The 22,551-nt window shown below is 39.6% G+C and overlaps 1 protein-coding gene across 2 annotated transcripts in view; it reads right to left on the reverse strand.

Annotated features, from left to right (window-relative positions):
• Syt1 (synaptotagmin 1) overlaps positions 1 to 21,751 on the reverse strand; it is a 402,656-nt gene extending 380,905 nt beyond the window's left edge. For both annotated transcript variants that reach the window (XM_051139676.1, XM_051139675.1), the window contains exon 1: positions 21,600 to 21,751. The gene's annotated coding sequence lies outside the window, so the exon portion shown is untranslated. The remainder of the gene's footprint in view (positions 1 to 21,599) is intronic.
• Between the last annotated feature and the right edge of the window lie 800 nt (positions 21,752 to 22,551).

Consider the following 22,551-nt stretch of genomic DNA (forward strand, 5'->3'; position numbering starts at 1 on the left):
TACATCTCAATGTTTATCCCATCCCTTGTATCCTCCCATTCTAAAACCTTTATTTATATCCTATGCGATGAATCCCATTGTGATATCCTTCAGAGCACAGGCTTCTAGCAACAACACTTACACTTTTTAAGTCATGGGGCTTGGGATGATAACTAAGTCTGAATGCTCAGGAGTTGTGTTACATACACACACCCCTAAAGAAGAGGTCATGAATTTGAAAGGGAACCTGGAAGGAACTGGAAAGGGGAAAGAATGTGGATGAAAATGATATAAATACACCAAAGAAGTATAAAAGTCTTTAAGAATATGAAAAATGTAAAAAAGGAATATTGTATGCTGAAATCCATGCATTTCATTGTCTTTCAAGTTTATTTGATATATTTACAGTAAGATACCTCAGCAAGCACACATACCCCATACCATTAATTACTCGAGGAAGGGCACTATCTTTTCCAATCTTATCCCACCAGCTTCAGATGGAATCTCATTTCCATTTTGACTTTTTATGCTATACATTTTCATTCTTGTCTGCAATTTATTAATTTATATTTCTTTATGATAAATATTATTAAAAGTAAACACTAAGTAGGTATGTAAACTCAGGGGCATCATATTTGTCATGTGTTTGCTCACCAGGTTACCCTGCCTGGACATAGTTAGGAAATGAAAACAGTATCCAATAAATGTGAAAATGTTCTTATACACCAAACACTGGTCTCTTTATTAACCATTATTCACCAAGAAAATATCTTTTCATTTGCTGTTTCATATTTGGTTCTACAATACAACTTGCTAGGCATCCTTTTTTCTCTTTACTAGAATAAAGTCAAATGCCTTTGGAAAGTATAGGAATTCTTATGGGAACAAGAGTGTCCAGCAAGTGAACAGTCACTAATAAAGAGCATATTCAGATAATTTCCCTTAATATTAAAAATATCTTGTTCAAGACTGAAATGAATTATGAATAACAAATATACACAAAAGATGAAATGGATAGTGTAGACTTCAGGGAAAAAAAAGTGTTCACATTCACAGAGCTGGTAAACGAGATAGATTCTCTTTCTTCTGCAGAGATGAAAAAAGAAAGGAGGAGAAGTCAAAGGTTAAGGGTACCTGGCTGTGTTGCAGGTTTTGTAGGGGGCACTGAGGTTATTAACCAAAAACGCAGATTTAAATAAAAGATTCAATGACTATTGTCACCTTGTCACCCTAAGTATCCACAGGGACACTGTCTCCCAGATAACCAAATCTAAGAATGTTCGTCTGTTATGTAATTTGAGCATACCCTTCCATAAACTTCAAATCATCCCCAGAGCATCTATTCCAAATGTAAATGCTGTGTAAATAGCTGCTGTACTGTGTGGCTTAGGAGATAACAATGACAATTATCTAAACGAGCTGAGCACAGACAATCTTCCTGAATAGTTTTGATCCATGTTTAGATGAGCGCACACATTTAGAGCCTATGAATATGGAAGACTGACTCCGAAGCAAAGCAGCAGCTCTGTGGACTGTGGTAAATGCAAGATTCAAAGGCTGAGCCTCCTGTCCTTTCTCATGTCTGGAGTATCCACAAACCTGTGGACTCCATGAAGAAAGGAAAGATAAAATGAAATAAAAGAAAGAGAAAATGGGTTATTACAAACTTTATGTTTTTATGGTCAACATAAAGAAGGTGTATTTTAATTTTGTGTGTATATATGTGTGAGAGCAGATGCCCACAGAGGGCAGAGGCATCAATATCTCTTTGCAGCTGGAGTTACAAGGAACTGTGATCACACCAGACATGGGTGCTGGGAACAATTTGACTCTTCTGTAAGAACAGTACCGCTTTCAACCCCTGAGGCACCTCTTCAGCACCATTTTGAATAGAGTGGAAAACAATGGAGTAATTTCATGAATGACACCAAACTGAGGAAAGAAAACAAAATGCCTACATAAGAGTTAGTCTCTTATTTGCTGAGAGAAATGAGAATTGTCTAATATAATCTTGAACTTTGGTTGGGGGAAAAGGATTCCATTTGTTTCTGTACAATTTTTCATCTTGTCATGGTCCCTTTTCACATCTAATACTATTGATGTTTTAACCTCTTTCTCTACTGTACCAGAGAATGTTGAAGGAACAACATAAAGAAAAATTAACCCACAGTAATAGAAATGCCAAAGGCTTCATCCAGCCATAAAAAGGAACCTATCCAATCTATGACTCAGACCTCAGACCCAACACAGGAGCACTCCATCACGGATTCTGAAAAGAAAAACAAAACCTTGGAAACATGGCCAGCACTCAACGTGTGAACTGAGAGAGAATTCTGCTGATGTGACAGCCACGTGCCGGGAAATGCAGAGGGCCTTCTGCCTGTGTTATAGAAATACCATAAAGTAGAGCTCTAAGTGAGATTAAGGAGGACAAAAAGAGGGAATAGCTTATTATCTGATTAGACAATGAAACAAGGATAGTTGAGAGAGGTGGGAAAACTAAGAGGATGAAGGGTAAGCCAAATGGGATGTCGAAACATTAATAAACTATCAGGAGGATTGAACACACCAATCAGTAGTATGCCTTTCAGATCACCAGGCTTTCATTTTAATTATTCTGATTTAAGGTTGGAAATTCCTAACAGAATGCAAATGCTATGTATATCTCCATCATTCTGTACTACCTATACTTATCCATGAATAATAAGTGAAAATTTCTGTACATAATTTTGTGGAGTATTTTTTTAATCTCATTTAAATCAAGGTGGGACTACGGACATGGAAAGCTGACTGAACAGTGAGGAGCTGGTATCAGACCTTGTGTTTAGTAAGCCCATGGAGATACAGTAATTGACATGAGCAATCTTAGAAATAGTCTTTAGCCTTTTTGAGTGTCAGTCTTTGTCAGAAAAGTGAGGCAAATTACACAACTTATATCATAGGTTATTTACTTGGATTAAGTAGAACAAAACTTTTAAGTGGTTAGTTCAGTGCTGGGTAGAACTTACTACCTGTAATTTAGTATTAAGAGTTAGGACTTATTTTGATGTCTTTCCTCACTCCTCATCAGTAATGTAGCAGGTAGACAACTCCCAGGTTATTCGAGACATCAGGAAACTAAAAGGAGGGCCATCTCCAGCTTCCAACAATCCCCAGAGTATATGACCTATGTGCAATTGTGAGTCCCAAACAAAGCAACCGGAAGGAAAGCTGGAGGGCTGTTGATATACACTTCAAGGTTAAAGCAGCTAAGATGGAAATTAATAATACAGAAATATACAACCTACAAATAGGCACAGAGGCCCGTTTTCTCCAGGGGCATACAAAAGCTCACAAAGCTTTTAAAATCCTATGTTCAATTTCACAACCGTTACAATATACAGCAGAAGTTGCCACATGATAATTAGAGTGGCATCTGCAAACAAGATAAACATTTAATGAAAGTGACAACTTGGGTTTTAAGTTTGATGCAAGGTCGGCAGATGGAACAATCATGTTCCAAGCTACTGTGGGAACATATTTAGAACAAAGCTGAAGTTTTCTAAAAATTTCACCACAATGTTTTCCCTATGAATAAAATGTTCTAGAATAGTATTTCCTTGTTTTCAGCTGAGAGAGGGTTGGTAGTGTTTGTGTGGCTTCACTGTTGTCCTTCCAGCTATCCTAGACCTAGGAAATGTTGAGACACCTGACCACAGGTGAGAGAGGTGATCCCTGGTGACCTCTCGGAGAATGGGGCTAGGAAAACCTACAGCAAGAGTTGGTTGGAAAGAGCATCTGAAGCCTAAATCTTCTGTCTAGTCCAGGTTGTGGCAGCATCCTCTGCAATTCCTATCTCAACCTGGATGAAGCATTCACATTCTGTCTCCACACAGGCACTGGAATCATATCACCTCTCGCCACAGCTCTGTCACGGTCCATCTACATCGGAACATAATGGTGATTAGGAATTAGGGCTCTTCACGCTCGTCACTCTTTTTCTTTTCCTGACTATATTCTACCAAATATTTAGAGCCAGATTCTGAAATATATAGCAGAATCATGGTGTTTCTCTGCTCAAAGCACATCAGTAGACTTACATTACAGTCAGAACCCCAAGCACTTAATATTTACCACTTAATATTCTCTCTCCTTTAACTAAGACCTAGGTATATGCCTGTCTTTATGCTAGGACAACCAGAATCATTCCTGCCTCATGAACTCTCCACCCTCTTCCTGCAGAGGCGGTAGGATGGCTGCTTCTCTTACACTCCAACTTAGTGACTGCCATCTTGGAGATCCCTTCTCTCACTCCCTCTACATAAATGGGCTTTAGAACCTCAGTTTACTACACATTATTCCATGTATGTCTTCATGAGGACCCTGCTGCCACAGTAATCACTAAAGGCCTGTGAGTTTATTCTCTTTTTGTATTCTATAAATATAACTTCCAAAAGCAGAGACATACTAGTTAATATTTTTATTACTCTATGTCCAACGCCCCCTTAAAAGTGCCTCCCACCTAGGAAGCACCCGTGGTAGACTATAAAAATAGATGAAAGGACAATTACTCAGACTTTTCACTCACAAATGTTCTCATCTCTACCTGTTCTCATGATCTTGGTATTTTTCATTTTGTACTAAGAAATGTTGTAGAATACTGTCCTGTTAGCAAAAGATGACCATTTCCCTCTCTAACAGTGGCAACCTGAAGGGACCGTCACAAGATTATGCCCCTTAATTTTCTGTCATAGAAGGAATAGTGGCATATGAAGCCACACTCTCCAGGTAGTTATAGACAGGTAACGGTTACTAGGAGAGCTCATGAGGCAACATCCCCCAAGGACTTATACATGGCTAACTGTTGCTAAGGGAAGGCATTGGGATTTCGCTACCCATAAGTTATCCCTGCTTCTTTAATTAACCCTAATTAAGGCCATTGCTCCATCAAGCTAGACTTAGGTGGAAACATTTCTTCAGTCTGCTTCTGGTGCCCCATCTGGAGTACATAGACAGATGCTCTGATGAGTTCTCCATGAATATCATGAACTACAAGAACATTAGAGGAATGGCAGGCATTACTAAGGGGTACAAAGCAGGAGAAAGACAGTGTCTGATGCCCTGTTTGCTGTGTTGTATGGGACTGTGTTCAGGGGAGAGCTGACACTGGTTGAATCATCAAGGACCACAAGAATAGGATGGGGTTTTCATGGTTCATTGAACCTCATATGGGACATGATCTTTGTGAGTGAGATAGAAGACATATTCTGGCACATCTGCATGATTGAGACTGATATGTAAGTCTGGTTTGTAAAATGCTAATGCAATGGAGAAGTGATGAGAAATGAAAAATCGGGCAAAGGAGAGTGTCTCAGTCATCAAAAGTGAGCATGGTAAGATGTGTGCAGATCTTGGGTCTGAAAGAAAAAAAAACAGACAGAAGCCGATTTTAGAGCTGTGAGCTCAGAGAAGTCTTTAAGCCTGAGTAAATGTTTAATGAAAGTGTGAATGATAGAACAGTGCAGATGAGAAAGACCAAGCCTACCCTAGGAGTGGTCATTAGCCCCCAGTGTAGGTTCTACAAATTTCTCTCCTGTAAGAGGGAGACCACTAGGGATGGAAATTGGCCACCTAACTCAGCATCCTCTTTCCAGCCAGGCTTGACCAATGGAAGCAGCAGTGAGCTAAAGCTCAGGCCCATGGACTCTTAGAACCAGGAAGTTTATTGGAATGCAGCAAGTGAAAACAGCTGTGCTCCCTTGTGGTCTAGTCCAGGCAGAGTTAGGCAAGCTGGAATGGCTCTTCTCAGCCTGCAGAAGTTGGAAAGATGCTTAACGTCCTGTGATATTACCCAAGGGTGCTTAGATGGCAGGAGCTGTGGAAAAGGACTCTGACTCTGAGAGCTGAGCTGGGGCCTTCTTGTCTATACTGATAAATGACATACCCATCACTGATCTTCTGAAGAAATAATGGATAAATGCAATGTAATCTTTCCAGAATATACTGGACACTACTATTATTTTCTTTGTTATCTCCTTAGCCGAGGACTCCTGAGATCAGTTGACATTGCTTGAAATGATGGGTGATGGGACTTCAGAGATCCTGCCCTGCCTTTGAAAAATATTTGGTTTTGTAGTTGATATGGGGCTAACTTGGAGTGTTTTATCAATTTAAGAAAGCATTTGACTGCAAGATGAGTATAGTAAGAGAGTAAGGATAAGAAATCTGTCAACACAGGGTACAAAGGCCATCCATTTGTGAAAATCTTAAAAATGTCATGATTTGTTAAGACACAGAAGATATACAGCAACTTAAATAAAATAAAATAAAAACCAAACCTACTCCAATAGCCTGTGCCAATAAACCTTAAAACAATGGCTACAAAGTTTGAACAAAAAGTTCTTTGTGCGTGAAACAAGATGTTCTCATGAGCCAACAGCCTAGTAAATAAAAATTCCGGCGCTAGGTTTTATTTATCTCCCTATGGGTGGTTGGCCACCGAGGCCTGAGAGGCTCCTAAAATAATTGAGGCTATTGCTACAGTCGTTGCCTGCATGACAGAACTAAATGGCAAGGCCCTGTGCCCAAAGATGCTCAATGCTTAGGTTACAGCACATGAAGAAATCAGACTGGGAATATACAGAATGTTCCTTCTCTCCTGGCTGGCTTTTGTAGTACCAGAAGGCACTGAACATGTTACTGGGGAAGACTGACACCAAATGTCCTGCTTGGCTATGAACTCTTTGTACCACACTATTAACATGCCAAGCAAGATATATCTGCTTATGCAAGAGTGCCATCACAGTTATGGATGTAGCCATCTGCTTCCTGATTGTACTTAAGATCTATTCCACAAGAGAGAATTTGTGTCGGGTGCTATAAGCCCAGTAACAAAACCTGTGGCAAGAAAGGCCATAGACTTTAGTGGAGAAGCCATTGCCATTGATCTGCTACGTAGATATGGGTGGATGGCAAAGTTTCCTTCTAAATACTTTTGGGTTTGCCAATAGATTATTACTGCTGTCAGCTTTGATAGGAGAATTTTGTTGTTGCTGTTATTTATTTACTTATTTTTATAGTGTGTGTCAGTTATTCCAGAAACACACTACAAAAAAAAAAAAAAAACAAAAAACAAAAAACAAAAAACAAAACAACAACAACAAAAAAAAACGCAGAGAATAAGCTGTTGTTGACTGATAATCTCTACACAGACCATCTACATCACGCCTTCCTAGACCAGGACTACTGTAAACGAGGACGTGGAGAGACTGTAGGAGTCAGAAGGAAAGGTGGAATTATGGAACACTGTTCTTAAGGCATGGCATGGCGATTTTCATCTTGAAGTACCAGAAGCTATCATTGCCTGGAGAAGACCTTCATGAGACTGGTCCTATTAGTTGCTCATCATCAGGGGAGCTCACAAGGCTGTTTTCTTTCCCCAAGGATTTATGAACAGCCATTGATGGGGAGAGGTAGGGTTGTCATTCATCAAGTGTCCCTTACTCGTGCTCCTGAGGTAATCCCAATTAATCTACTCATTCCTCCATGAAAAATTTAAAGAGAATTTGGTTTGGCCTGTTGTCCTATATTGGATGGCCAGATATCTACACAGCAACCCCACATAAGATTGGCAACTGTTGTAGCACTTAAGGCTATTTTTAATGATCTTTTACATAGAAGTGTTTTTGTTGTCTCTCTGGAAGAATTAAACTTTCAAACTGTCATTTCATCTTCTGATTACAAAAGTTTTCTTGACAAATGACGTGGGAGCCCAAAAGATATATCCGTGTAAGATCAAGAGATATATAAGTGTAAGACCAAGAGATGTGTCAGTGTAAGACCAAGGGATGTGTCAGTGTAAGACCAAGGGATGTGTCAGTGTAAGACCAAGGGATGTGTCAGTGTAAGACCAAGGGATGTGTCAGTGTAAGACCAAGGGATGTGTCAGTGTAAGACCAAGGGATGTGTCAGTGTAAGACCAAGGGATGTGTCAGTGTAAGACCAAGGGATGTGTCAGTGTAAGACCAAGGGATGTGTTAGTGTAAGACCAAGGGATGTGTCAGTGTAAGACCAAGAGATGTGTCAGTGTAAGACCAAGAGATGTGTCAGTGTAAGACCAAGAGATGTAGCAGTATTACCTATTTTCTCCATTCCATTCTCAACATTCTATTACTTCCTGAGTTCAAATGATCTATCTATTTAAAAAAAAAAAAGGAATTCTAGATACTGGGACATGAAGTATCCCCCCAATACACCCAGTTTATGCTGTCTATTTTTGCTATATGATGCTTTAAAAGCTTTATAGGTTGCTGTAGGAAATAATCTAATCATAAAAACGAAACCACACACCAAAAAAAAAAAAAAAACCACAACTACATAAAAAGCATATTTTTTTCACTCCTGGGAGGATAGTTTCCCTGTTTTAACAGATGAACTTACACATGGCCTTACAACACCTTCATCTCAAGCCTTCGTGAATAAACAATGAACCACAAAGTACAGAGGGGTCAACATAGCCTAAAGAATGACAGTAACATCACAGAGCAGGAGGGACTGGGGAAGGCCTGTGAACTACGGTTGGAGTTAAAGCAGCTCTATATTTAGTCACCCAGTTTCTCCTCACCTAAGGAGGAGGAGCTTGAATCTCCTCAGAGCCCAGTTTCTCCTGACCTACCGCCAGGCTGTTAGTAGCAACAGCTCTTTTGCTGAAAAATGGCCAACAAGGTAACCATGAATAATTTCAGGCTGAAAACACTTAAAATTTTCACAAGCTGAAATGTTAATGAGACCACGAGCTAGGAATACATTTGTGTGGCTGCAAATTACTTCTTTTACATTTCCTTTTGGAGCTGTCCTGGTGGCTCTAAAAATGTACAAAAACAACAAAACTACAGGTAACTATTTGTTAATCGACTTCACTAATCACTGAAAAACATTTTAACCTCCCAATAACCAGACCATACTTCAACGAAATTCATCAAGATAATGTTGCCGTAAGCTCTGACATGCATCATCATGGAGAAAATGAGGATGATGTGGCCTGGTCTTCCCCCTCATCTTCAGCACATCACCCTGATTAAGTGACACTCTGGACGTCTCTGATAATATTTTTCTCTATCTCCTAATCTTACCATAGTACGTTTCAGCTACTCCCACTCCTTAAAAACAAAACAAAACAAAAACCAAAACAACAACAAACCCAAACAAGTAACATACCAAAAGACATACGCACAGAAATACAGAAAAATGAGACGGATGTCATTCCAGGGACACTCAGATGATGGCTACAAATATTGTTTATTCTTTCTAATAGTCAAAGAACAAGACAAGACAAACCTACAGGCCTGAAATTTTACCACTCTTAGGAACACAACTGGTTTCTCTATAGATGTATTTATTGCCTAGGCATCTGGGAGGACAGGGTTACTTCTGCATTCTCCTATTATCCTCCTCGTATTTTATAACTCCATGGTATTAAGGAAATCATTTCTGATAAATAGCCAGCATTTGGCCTTGGGAAGTTTAGTCAAACAGGTGTTACCTGTTGGCACTTTGCTGTACTGCAAGTCTGGAACAAACTCCCTGGATGATACAAGTAAATAACACTTTAATTTCTATGCCTTATGTAAGTAGTCTTTATATGTGGTCATCATTTGCCTACATATGAAGACTCTGAATGGAATGGAGGGCAGATAAAATTAGCCTCAGAGGGCTGCCAGAAAGCTTGGCTGTAACCATACAGCAAGGAACTTTTGCATGAGGTGCTGTCTAGGGCTTCTGGGTAATATTTCATGGGTTTCTTTCACAAACAGTGATATATCATGGTTTGTGCAAACATTTTAAAAGTCTGAGGTCATATTAACTATTATTCACCAAGCCAGTGTCACTGTTCAGAAAAAAAGATTTCAGGGTTGACTGTGTGTTGATCAATTACTTATAACTCTAAAACAGGGTGCTCACAAACACCTTACTTCCCCCAGTTCTTTTAACTTAACTACAGAAATAATGTTTTCACTATAAGGATGTCAAAATAAGACAAGAAGCTTAAAGGAAGTAGAACAGAAACATTTAAAGAGTGATCTGGAGTCTTCTCACAGACATAATAACCAAGGTGCATTATTTTTACCATGTATTTTTTAGTAATTGCTGCCGTTATAGTGAAGTATGTAAAAACCACAACAGCATCAAATCTCTCTAATCTTTAGCCTCAAGCTAAGAGCAAAACATATCTTAAGCATAATATACTATTGAAACTTCTTTCAAATACAATTAACTTACGTTAACTCAAGGAAACAATAATATAACAATGATGACAAGTTTTGTATAGAGCTTAATATTTTCCAGTCCTTGTCTAAGTAATCATGAAATGCAGGCCCATTGTACCCACATTATGAAATTTATTAGGCACATAAGAAGGAGGAAAATTAGTTGAATTGCATGACAGAAATTATTATCATCTTTATATTTCTTTACTTAACTGGCAGTGTTGGGACCAAAACCAGGCAGGTTGGTGATTGTTCTACCACTGAGCTACACTTTCAGGCATTTGCTTATTTTCAGCATAAATTGTCACGACCAATATCTAAAAATCAAATATGCATAAGTGCATCTTTATACATGAATGTACTAAATGCACTGAAATATTCTACTTTGATAAGCAGGACCATTACTTACTTGGAAATACTGAAAATGGAATTCTATCAGAAATAATCTTTCTCTAATGGTGCAGGCTAACAATTTCATTATGACTTTATTCTTTATTCAAAAATTTTTCCCTGTGTGTTAAACCTGGGATCTCACATACGCAGGGTAAGCACATTATTACTAAACTATACCTCTACTCCTGTTTTATTATGACTCTTACTCATGACAGGTTTTTAAAAAATGTATAATTGCTATCTTTCAAGATGCTGACAACTATTTCCTTAAAATGGAACAAAAGAAATTCATCCTATTAAAAAAGCGATAATTCAAAACCGCCAGATTGAAAAACAAAAAAATCAAAAAACCCATCTCTAATCAGAATCCCAGCTTACCTTCTTCTTTGTTGACATTAGTTGTATTGACAGGATTATATAAGATGAAATGGACTGTCAATCATACTTAGAGATGGACAAAAGTAGGTTACATGACCAAAAGGCAGAGCTCCAAACATGTTACAATCATAGCAATGCTTGTTTCTTCTCAAGGGGACCAGAATTTTATTTAAGTCACCAGGAAAATGATCTTTACTGTTCCTATCTTTGAGGAAATCTATAGTGTAATAGATACTCTTCTGTATGAAAAGCCAAGAAGCCCCCTAACAGCAGGAGTGGGGACTATGTTGCCTGCTATCCCTTTCTCCTAGCTGGGTTGCCTTGTCAGGCCCCAGTAGGAGGAGATGCACTCCATCAGGCTGAGCTGCAACTTGATGTGCCAGGATGGGTTGATACCCTTTGGGTAGCTCCCCTTCTCTGAGATGGAGGGTGGGACTGGGAGGAGACAAAGGAGGCAGCTGAGATCAGGTTGTAGAGTGATTAAATAAATAAATAGAAAATTTAAATCAGTAAAAAGAAAAGAAAAGAAAAGCCAAGAAACAGGGCTGGAAAGATGGCTTGGCAGTCAAGAGCACTGGCTGCTCTTCCAGAAGACCTGGGTTCAATTGCCAGAACCTACATGGCAGCTCACAACTGGCAGCTCTAACTGATGTGACACCCTCACACATACGTAATGCAGGCAAAACACTAATGCACATGAAAATAAGAACAAATAAATCATCAAGAAAAAAGCCAAGTAGTACAAAGCTATGCGGTAGATCCATCTTACTACTATATTAGTTTACAGACTGCCCCCACTACATCTCTCTAATTTTCCGGAGTTTTAAGCATATTTTTTCATTAGAAAAATCTATTCTATATTCTTGAATATGATTTTAAATGACATATACTTTGCCTCATTACTGATGTGTCCTTATAACTGGTATCAAGACAGAATGATTACCCAGGGCTGAGGTATATTTCTTAGTTGTTGAGATCTTGCCTAGCACGTGCCAGACTCTGGGTTCAAGCACACTACTGAAGGGAAACGATGAAGGACCTCTGATGCATGAGAACATCGCATTAGAAAGAGAGATTTCATTCAGAGTCAATTTTTTGATCAGCAGTTGCCAAGTTACTGGGTCTAATAGATGTCATATGGTAGACACACTGAAATTTCAAGATACCAATTGTTGAGTCAAAAGCACTATGATTTTTTTTTTTTTAAAGAAATGGAATGGAGTGTTTGGTTTGACTATCCTGGCTAAACTCCAAGTTAAGATTGCAGTCTGCTTTTCTTAAGTCCTCCCGCCCCCCTGTAGTTCCTTTTAGATGCTGCACTCCTCTTCAGTTCCTTTCTTAAATGATTTTTTTTCCAGTATTGTTGTGGTCTGTTAAACAACTGCTGTGTTCCACTCCAGTAGTGGGTAAAGTGATTTCTGTACTCCGTATGATTTGTAATGTGCTCCTTAGGGGTGAGAGCTACTGCAAATATCCAAGATGCAGGTACTCCTTTTAAAAGGAAGCTCCACACTGATCTCAATATAACAGATAAGTTCTTAAAGCCAAACACTGAATATGTAATGGAATCACTTTCCAACCCATGTGAGGAGATGGTCAAGGTTGTCGGGTTGTTTTTCCTGTCTGCTGATACGTTTCTCTGTCTGCCTTACTTTACTTATCTATTTTGACAGTAGAAGGGTTCCAAGGGAATGACTTAGTGAATTTGAGGCTCTAGGAATACACAATCATTAAGGAAATGTAATACATTTAGTGACGCTAAACTACATTCATCCTTAGAGTAGACATGGAGTACAAATGCAATAAGCTCCAGGCCAAGAGGATATCTCAATAAACACAACATGATGTATTTTCTGAATGGGTCACTACCTAGATATTAAAATTGTGGTGCAAAAGTCATATTTCATTCATTAGCAAAAGACATTTTAAAATGATGAAACAGCATTATTCCATGCAAAATGATTCTTCACAGTAAAAACACAACCAAGGAAGAGAAAGCCAACAAGAACTAATCCATCTTGAGTTCAGAAGTCATCTGCCTTCCCCAAAACAAAACTCTGAACTAAGAGCAAGTTGTACATAGGTGAAAATTATAATAAATTAGCAGAAAGGGAACCACAATGGTGGTTCTTTTATTTCACTCTTTGGATTGAGAAGAAAAATGTGCTTTATTATCCCTAAGACATACGTTATCCATTCAATCTCTCTCTTCAAATTTTAGCTACGAAAGGATTAAGGCAAATCTTTGTTAAATTTGATTTAATGTTTTTAAAGTGGTGAGGTCAAATCAAAGACACATTTTTGTCCATTAAAAGAGAAGATCTATAAACACTCATATGCACCCTGCCACAGGCAGTATTTAAAAAAAAAATATTTTAGTTGTTTTGCCATGCAGATGATTAAAGCAGAGAACAGTTAAAATAGAATTATAGAGCCTTGAAATTACTGAAAGCAAACCCTCTCAGTTCGTGCTTGCACCTTTTAGCTTCATTTACATTCAGGGCAAGAAGGGGAAAAGAGTGTATTTCGATGAAGAAATTTGAAGTGGAAATCAACAGTCAGATGATGAACTTCCCATCAGGAAAACCAAAAGATACCACTGCGCCTTTCAGGGAGAGAGTGCTTTAAAATCTGCATCACTTTGACTAAAATATTAGCATCCGAAAAAGCAGATTCTACAAAGTGCTGTTCTCTCAGGCATCATTGCCACTAAGAATAGACCATAAATTGGTAGTATAGAGTGCCTTTCAGTTCCAATTTTTCTAAAAGCACTTCACAAAGCAATTAGTCAGATAATGGCGCGATGCTGACTCTGTGTAGCCTTTATATAGTCGCTAATAGCACACCATCTTCTCAAAGGTTAGGATGGACTGTAGGGAGGGACTTTTAGCATCTTCAGTCTTCCCAGAGGCAGGCACATCTTGCCTTAAATAACATAATAAACAACAGTTTATACTCGCTTCTTCTTTATAAAATAATCTAGAGTTAAAATTTACATTAATGGGGGCATAAAGCATTGGTTTTTTAATTGAAAAAATTTTCACATACAATAGTCTTACCATGTATCCTCTCCTACAATTCCTCCCAGATCCTTCCTACCTCACCAATGAAGTCTGTCTTTAGAAAACAAACAAACAAAAACAAGTAAGGCAGAGTGAAAGAAAAAACAAAGAAAGAAAAAAAAAAGCACAAGAAACATACAGAGGGGATAGATGACTTTAAGGAAACTGTCTTCTGGACACAAGAGGACCAATGCACACCCAAACTCACAGAGACTGTACCAGCATGCACAGCAGCTGAACAAGCTTAAGCCCTATGGGGTCTCAGCTTTGAGAGAAGGAGAGGGGTGAGGAGGGAGGAAGGGAGAAAGGGAAAGAAGGAGAGAGTGGGAGAGAGGAAGGAGAGAGAGAGAAAGGAGAGCTAGAGAGAGAGAGAGAGAGAGAGAGAGAGAGAGAGAGAGAGAGAGAGAGAGAGAGAGAGAGATGTGGACATTATCTACCATCCTTAACCAAGAAGCTATCTCTAACTGACAACTGTTCATAAAAAAATTTCATGGAGTCTTGCTATATTAACTATACCCAAGGGTCGGCACCATACTGAGCAGGAGATAGCTAAAAGCAAACTCAAATGATACCTTTGTAGCCTCTGTCTCATACTGCTTTGTCTGGGCTTTGTCTGTCTGCACTATGGTTCAACAGGCATTATGTTTTAAGTCGTTTAATCTTAGGATTTCTGCATCATCCACAAATGTTGACATTTCACAATGTTCTAGGGCTACTTTAGTGTTTGCATTAGGGTTTATTTTTCATTTTAATTTTGTTAGCAGAATTTACCGTTATAGTGGATAAAGGGTATACCTATATCATCTTAGTCTATCAAATACAACCAATAGGTGAGCTGTTATGTCACAGCTGCTTGTAGCTAAATAAAAGGCTACATTATAATTATTCTGCAGCCCTAATACCTTTGTTTTCACTGTAGAAAAGGGTAGGGATTGAAGTGGGAACTCTTGGGATGATACAGTTGTCTGGGTTACTTTAAATGATTTCTTCTGGAAATGTGACTGAGGAGCGATTATTTACTACTTCCTCATTATGTTCTGGAAAATATATCTTGAAGAATTTAAACTAGAATATTTTTGGAGTGTTTCATTAAGTAGACATCTTACTAATATATATCGATACCAAGTTTACACCACTTGGTCCTAACAAGATTTATTTCATAAAAGTATGGCAGCAAAACATTATGTCAGAAACACATTAAAGATGGGAATCTTAGCAATATATACATACTTAATACATACAAGATACTGTGTAGTAGTAAATCCAGCCTCAGCCTTGACAACTTGACCTGTAGGGTTGAAGTATGACTTCTCTTTAAAAACAGAGAGATTTATGTGCTAAAAATAAAGAAGGTGGTTTATTAGCTTTCTCAAGAGTAATGTTTACGGTATTGATGTTCAGAGCCGAGAGGGATGTTTTGTTTTCAAGAGGTGCTTTTATCACTTTAAATCTTCCCACTGCTTATATGGAAAGGATTAGCTCATTTTCCTTTTAGGTTGCACCATCACATCTTAATGGGGGATTAGTTCTGAATTACCTCACAAGTGCACTGTGTAGATTCCAACATACCCTGATACAGTTTAATATGACCTCACTCAACATCATCAATTTTACTTTCCACTTTTGCAGAAGCCTCACTGACCTACACTTCCAATGGCCGAGCATCTCTGAGTATGAAATACTTAGTAGAAGAATCTAGCCCAGACACTGAGTAAACAAAAGTACTTATTTAAACATGTCCTGACTTGAGTCTTTCTTTCTTGTATCCTATCTTTCGCAGCTAGTGAATTCTTGGTAAGAACCTTAGCTAGCTTTCTTGAGTTAGCGATGGCTACCCCTGACCCTCACCAATACTGAATGTATTAACTTCTGACAAGGACTGATTTTTGAATCATCTGTAACACAGTGGACATGGAGGTTTTTTTTTCTGTGCCCTGCACCGCACATATGTATCCTTTCTATAACATGCAAATTCAAATACTGAGTGTGGGATTAATTCAATTCTAGTCACTGTTAATCACTTGTGTTCTGACAGACACAATGTTAATCCAAAGGACAGGCTCTCTGCCAGGTAGCAGGGATTAATGGAACAGGGATGATACCAATGAGAATTAATCCTGTCATCAGAAGGCTGGCAGAGTTTTCAGCACAGTTATCCTGGTTTTGATCAGGACATTAGCTTCCTTCTTTGAGAGAAAATACAAATAAAAACATGTCAAAGGTGGATTTAAAAAGAATAACCTCAGTAAAGTGTAAGTACTGATCCACAGAACAATTTCGCCTTTGTCACTGGGGGTGGAGCCCATGACAGAGAACACTGGCCTAGTTGGAAAACAAAGGCAAAAATAATTAAAAAAAAAAAAAAAAAAAAAAAAAAAAAAAAGCAACCCCCAAAGAAATGGCCTCAGGATGACTCAGAAGGCAAAGTACTTGTTGCTGAGCCTGAGGATGCGAGTTTTGCTCTGCTAAATTGTCTTCTGGACTTAATATTCCTGCTGTGGCAGGTGGGTGCCTCTGCCCTTCACAATAAATGCATTAATTTTGAAAAGTCTTCTTTTCCAGATCCCAGCATCCTGTTGTCACTGACTCACGAGCCACCTTCTGTGGTGGATGTTACAGAGGAAAACTGGGGATCACTGAGGATCACAGCCGTGAACAGGCTCATGTTCTCACACCCCACCAATATGACGAAAGCAGACCACATGAACTCCAAAAGTACATGCTGCTTCCGGTCTTCCTGCTGGAATAAAAGCAGTTCACTGGCTAGTAGACAGAACTGCAAACAATGAGAAGTGTCACTGTGCTCGTCACTGAATGATACCACCTTGGAATATCAATACAATGAGCTAAGAAACTCTCTCATGCTCTTAGCGTCCCCCGACTACCCCCTCCCGCCACACTCCAGCTCCATGATCAGAAAGCAATAGGCCAAAATGGGAAAAACAGAACAAAACAAAAACAAGATCCCAACATCTACTAACATTCAAGAAACTTAGCAAATTTCCACGGGGCTTTTCATTCAGCTCCGTCTGACTGTTGGTTACACGTAGCACCTGAGTGTGATTGCATGACAAATGTCCTCCATGCGTCATGCTTAATCATTGATTTACTGCTAAGGACAACCCTGGTGAAGCAGGAAGCTCACACCATTATCCCAGGTTTGCAGAGCAAGAAGCCAGATTCAGAAGGTTAAACACGCCAGCAGAGATCATCAGGCTGGAAAATGGCAAAATCATGATTTGAATAATTTAATTGAACTAGGCCCCCCTACAACCCTCCCCCCACTCTAATCGGAGCTAACACTCCATGGTTCTTCAAGATGCTCTACCCATCTCTCTTTTGCTTTGTGGTTTCTTATACTTCCAGGGAATGCCACTCAGTGCTGGCTCTTGTAAACACTGTGCTGGCATTTAGGGACTCAGAGCTGCCAGGCCATGGCCGATGCTCTCCCATTATCCTCCATCTCAGTGCCTTACAGAAAGCTGGCAGCATTCTTCCCTGACAAGGAGACTTCAGAGAACTGTTGCTCTGAATTCTGCTTTATAATTGCTCAAGGAGGAAAGGGAAATTAATCTCTTAGTGAAATTCTCCCTTCAGCCAGTGTAAACGTCTACAAGATATCTGCATGGTTAGTTGGTTGGAGTTTCTATATTTTTGCCCCTTATTGACAACTTTTTGTTTGAATCAAGGCCAATATCAGACAAATTATGAAGAAACCAAGATTATTTCTGGGGTGTTTCCCAGTTTCTGCCTATCTCCCCCCCCCCCCCCCCGCCACTCCTCAGCCTTAGGAAGAAGGTAGTGTCATTCATTCTTTCCTTTTCAGGGGTATTGAAACCTGGTGTGGGAAACAGTTTGATATGAAACCACCTGTAGGGTGTTGATTTTAAAAGCCACTTGGTCTGTCTTGGTAAGCATGGTCTACAGGTTCTGAGGTTGTATACAGTGACTGTAGACACCAGGTTAGTGAGAAAAGACAGTGTGACCAGGCCAGTTTCCACCCTCTAGCAACTCTCCTGCAAGCACACTTCTCGCTTTCTATTAGCTATAGCAGCAGTTCTCAACTGGTGGGTCACGACCCCTTTGGGTTCGACCCTTTCACATGGGTGGCATATCAGATATCCTGCATATCAGATCCTTATGAGTCCTGACAGTGGCAAAATTACAGTTATGAATTTTATGGTTGAGGTCACCACAACATGAAGAACAGTATGGAAGGGCCGCAGCTTTAAGAAGGTTGAGAGAGCCATTGGGCTTCAGGGTTGAGCCTCTGAAACAGGCTTTTCTCTTCCCCACCCTCTCTTCACTTTCTTCTTTTCTCCCTCCTCATGTATCTGTCACCCTCTCTTGATCACTTCCTGCTCTATTTATCTTTCTAAAATAGGGAAGAAAAGCAAGCAGAGGGAAGCGAAGCTAGAATGTGGCAGGGAAGGCCTCGGAGCCTGTTCTTTCTCCTCCAGTGCTAAGAAACTCAAGAGAAATGAAACCACCATGTTCTCTGGATTGGTCATGAGCTTTTTTGACTCCATTTTAATAGACTGGGGTATCATCACCTTCTCTTAGTTTATAGCAATTCACTGGCCAGTGATAAAAGAAAATATAGGTGAATCAGAAATGCCTAGGGATTGAAAGTAACTTGAATGATGGATCTCTCTCTCTCTCTCTCTCTCTCTCTCTCTCTCTCTCTCTCTCTCTCTCAGTTGAAGGTCTCCGAATTGATGATAGAATCCCACTAAGTTAGCTATCTAGGTCCCTTTGGATCTGAAATGATCCCCCTTAGACTCTCCCATAGACTCTCAAGGGCTATGTTTTTGTTCTGCATATAGCTTTCTTGACTACTGCTAGTTATTACGAGATGGGCAGACCCTTCATCCTCAATGAGAAAATCAAACCCTTCTTCTCTTTCCTGCACTTTCACCTGAGAGGTAGTCTTCTACAGCTGTGCCTTAGCAAGACATCCGGAAGTAGCTGAAGTTACTTTGGGTTGCATCTGGAATACTCTAAGTCTCATGCTGTCAGAGACTGCAGATTTCCTAGTTACTTCTGATAATATCATAAAGATTTATGCAAGGTTAAATGCTTCTAAGTCTTACAGTTCCTGCACACATTATGGCCATGCTTGTAGAACAGTCAAACTCTGCTGCTCTTTCTTCTTGAGCGCTAGCTTTCCAAGGATGCATTTCTGAGTTATCTGTTCTTTGTCTTTCTGATTTACTGATCTGTTTTCTGGGTTTGCTGAACTGGAGTTGAGTAGACAAAGCAGACAGATGGAGTTGTAAGGAACAGCATGGGGCTCTAACGAGACCTCAGTCTGGGTCTCACTCCCACACAGGTGTTGACATGGAAACCTAACTATTGATCAATAGAGGGAGCACAGAATTCCCTTTAAGAACTTCCTCTATATGAGGTAGTGTACCCATATAACTCAATTATAATACAAGGTTTACTTCCAATACTTTGAACATGCTATTGCAGGCTGTTCAGGATAAATAAGTTATATGAGTTAGTTGCTAGTTGATCAAATCATGGTCATGTCAATCACTAGTCTACTTTAATCACAAGAATATACATCTTAGGTGCTGCAGATAGATATGATTCTATAGAAAGATAAGGTAGGATCGTTAGATAAGGTTTTCAAAAACCTCAGAGACAGGCAGAATATGGCATGTAAAACGTTTTTTATTATTTTAAAGATTCACTGACAATGAGACAGATTAACTCCTGGCAACACCCAGCCTACCTCAAAGAGGATGATGAGCATCAAAGTACTTCCTTATGGAGGTGGTTTCAAATGTGGCAAACAGGCCACTGGTCAAAATGTCCTCATTTCTACCACAGGGAAAAAAGGGCAAGCTTAAATGCAGGCAGAGTTGATGGCTAAAGTCTGTCAAGGCAGGGTAAGCAAGTCCTCAATAGTTCCTGCCTCACAAATATGTCTGTCAGATATATTGGGCCAGAAGGCTGAAGAAAATACTCCAACATTATAGAGTTTTGGGTGACTATTCAGGTAGAAAACTGTCTCTGTCATCTTCTCATTTGGAAAGCTACTGACCTGCACTTCCAGCAGACCCAGGTAAGCAAGTTAATTCCTTCTCAGGTCTCTGATGGAGTTGAAAACTAGGTAGCTTAGTTTTACAATGAAGCTTAGTTGTTTAGGGGTTAAGATGTTTTTAGGCCTAGATAGATGTTTTAAGTTGATAATGGCAAGATGTGATGGAGACTGATTTATATTCACAATTTTAGAGGTATCAAGGTAGGAAAGATGTTTTCTTCAAGGCTGTCAAATACAAACAGCTAAAACACTAAGAATGTAACATTTATATAATTCCTGATTGTATCATGGTTCTTGTTGCTATAGGTAGTTTATTGTATCTATGTGTAATAATACAAATATATATGTAAAAAAAAAAGAACTCCCTCTACTTCTAGCAGCAAAACTACCACCAGAGATCCACAATGGATGCCACCTGGAGCAGATTGAGGTTGTGATCAGCATCACTGAAGTGCAGCTGAGCCAGGTAGAGGCATTCATGCTCACCTGGAGAGGCATTACCAGGACTATGAACAGTTCATGGACATTAAGTCACTTTTGGAGCAGGAGATTCCCACCTACCGCAGCCTGCTGAAGCCTCCCCAAAACCCACTACAACAACTGGGTCACCCCCAGGCCTGCTGAACTGGTACCAGTGAGATTCCCTTGGTGAGGAATATGATGGTGGTGTAACCTTCACCCCAGTTCTTCCCTTGAATTGCCAATAAAACTTTATTGTCTAGGGAGAAGAACAAAAACAATCATCAGCTAAGAGTTTCTAAAGTGCTTACTTAGCAGGAGTTTTATTGAGGTTCTAGCAAAGGAGAGCCCTACTAGAGTTGTCATTTTATGCTTTTCTCCTGTATTGATATCATTATCAATGGCCATGTCCTTGGAAGAGTCTCCTATGACTCCTCCAAAATAGACTCTCCTCAGGTAGAACCCTGAGTCAACGCTTAGTAATAATTAAAAAAAAAAACAAAACCAAAACCAAAATTCAATAGCTAAGCCTATGCAGAGAAACCCCATCTTGAAATAAAACAAAACAAACATAAACATAAACAAACAAACAAAAACCCCAGTTCCTAGTTACAGAGGGGTTGGTGAGTTCATGAGAAAGTGGATGGACTTAGATACAGAACAAGATTATTTTCAATGGACTATTCTCCTAATGACTGTTTTTTTTTTCAAGTGCACATGGAGGAACCAAAAGATCACTGCAGAATCTGGTAAAACCCTTCCAACCCTTCTCATGTATAAGGCTCAGAGGTAGCAAACATAAAATTATGCTCACGATTACATCATCAGTCCTCTGTTGTGACAAACATAAACAGAGCTAAACCTGGATTATTAGTGAGGTTGAGCTTCCTGGCAAGAAAAGAGAATGTGCTACAGAGAAAGAAAACCATCTTTGTTTATAAATCAACCCGTGTTAAGATCAACGTAGGTTAAGACACATTCCAAATATAACCAGAGCTCCAATAAACAGTGATTGACCCAGGGATCACTTACAGATTTGAGGCTACGTCTTGCCTCTCTTTTCCTCTGTCCGGTGAACCTCAGCAGCAGCCACAGGAACTGGAGACAGACTCAAAGGAACTTGTTGTAAAATCCTGTGTTAGTCTTCCTTAGCCTAAGAGAACCAACCCGCTGTAGATATTCAATAGAAATTAATTTCTTTCTGTTATTTGGTCCCACAATGCTTCATTCTAATACTGATTACATTGATTGTCTAAGATACGCTGGCAAATGCTGTTGTAATACAATTTCTCTGCTGTTGGAAACAAAAGCTCTTGAGAGTGCCCTTGCTTACATAGCTGCTTCAGGTGATTACATCTTTACACAGATGCTAATTACTCTCAGGAGAAAGCTGCCCAAATTGCCAGGTGAAAAGCATGAGCCGTCCTGGATACCAAAGAGTGCCCTGAAGTCCATGATGGATAATGTTCCTCCTCCAGTTGAAATCCGAGCCTCATTTTGATGGGGTTGGCATAGAGGGTGCATGGGGCGAACTTTCTAATGGTGACCAGCATAATTCTAAAACGGTTACTGAACTTGAACACAAATATTAGATTTCTGTTTACACCTACATTTGGGCCTTGGCTTTAATGAAGTGATAGATATATGCCGCTCCTAGGGGATTTTTACAAAAACAACAATTAGTGGTTCTTAGACATTTTTTTCGTGTGTATGTGTTTGTGTGTGTGTGTGTGTGTGTGTGTGTGCGCGCGCGCGTGTGTGTGTGTGTGTGTGTGTGCATGTGTGCGTGCATTAAGGTCCCCCTGGGAGGTCACTTAAATTCCTAATGGCCAGCTCTGACCTTGAGTCTTGGGTGTAAAGCCAAGCATGTATCTGGAGCTTCTGGGTGCTTTCAGCATATTGCAAAAGCTGAGCATCTATGGCTTCCTTAACACCATCTTGCTGTACTGGGCCAGTTGCTGGTGAGCTTCTGTATGGCAGGCAC

Source organism: Acomys russatus, chromosome 31, assembly GCF_903995435.1.
Source record: "Acomys russatus chromosome 31, mAcoRus1.1, whole genome shotgun sequence".
NCBI lineage: Eukaryota > Metazoa > Chordata > Mammalia > Rodentia > Muridae > Acomys > Acomys russatus.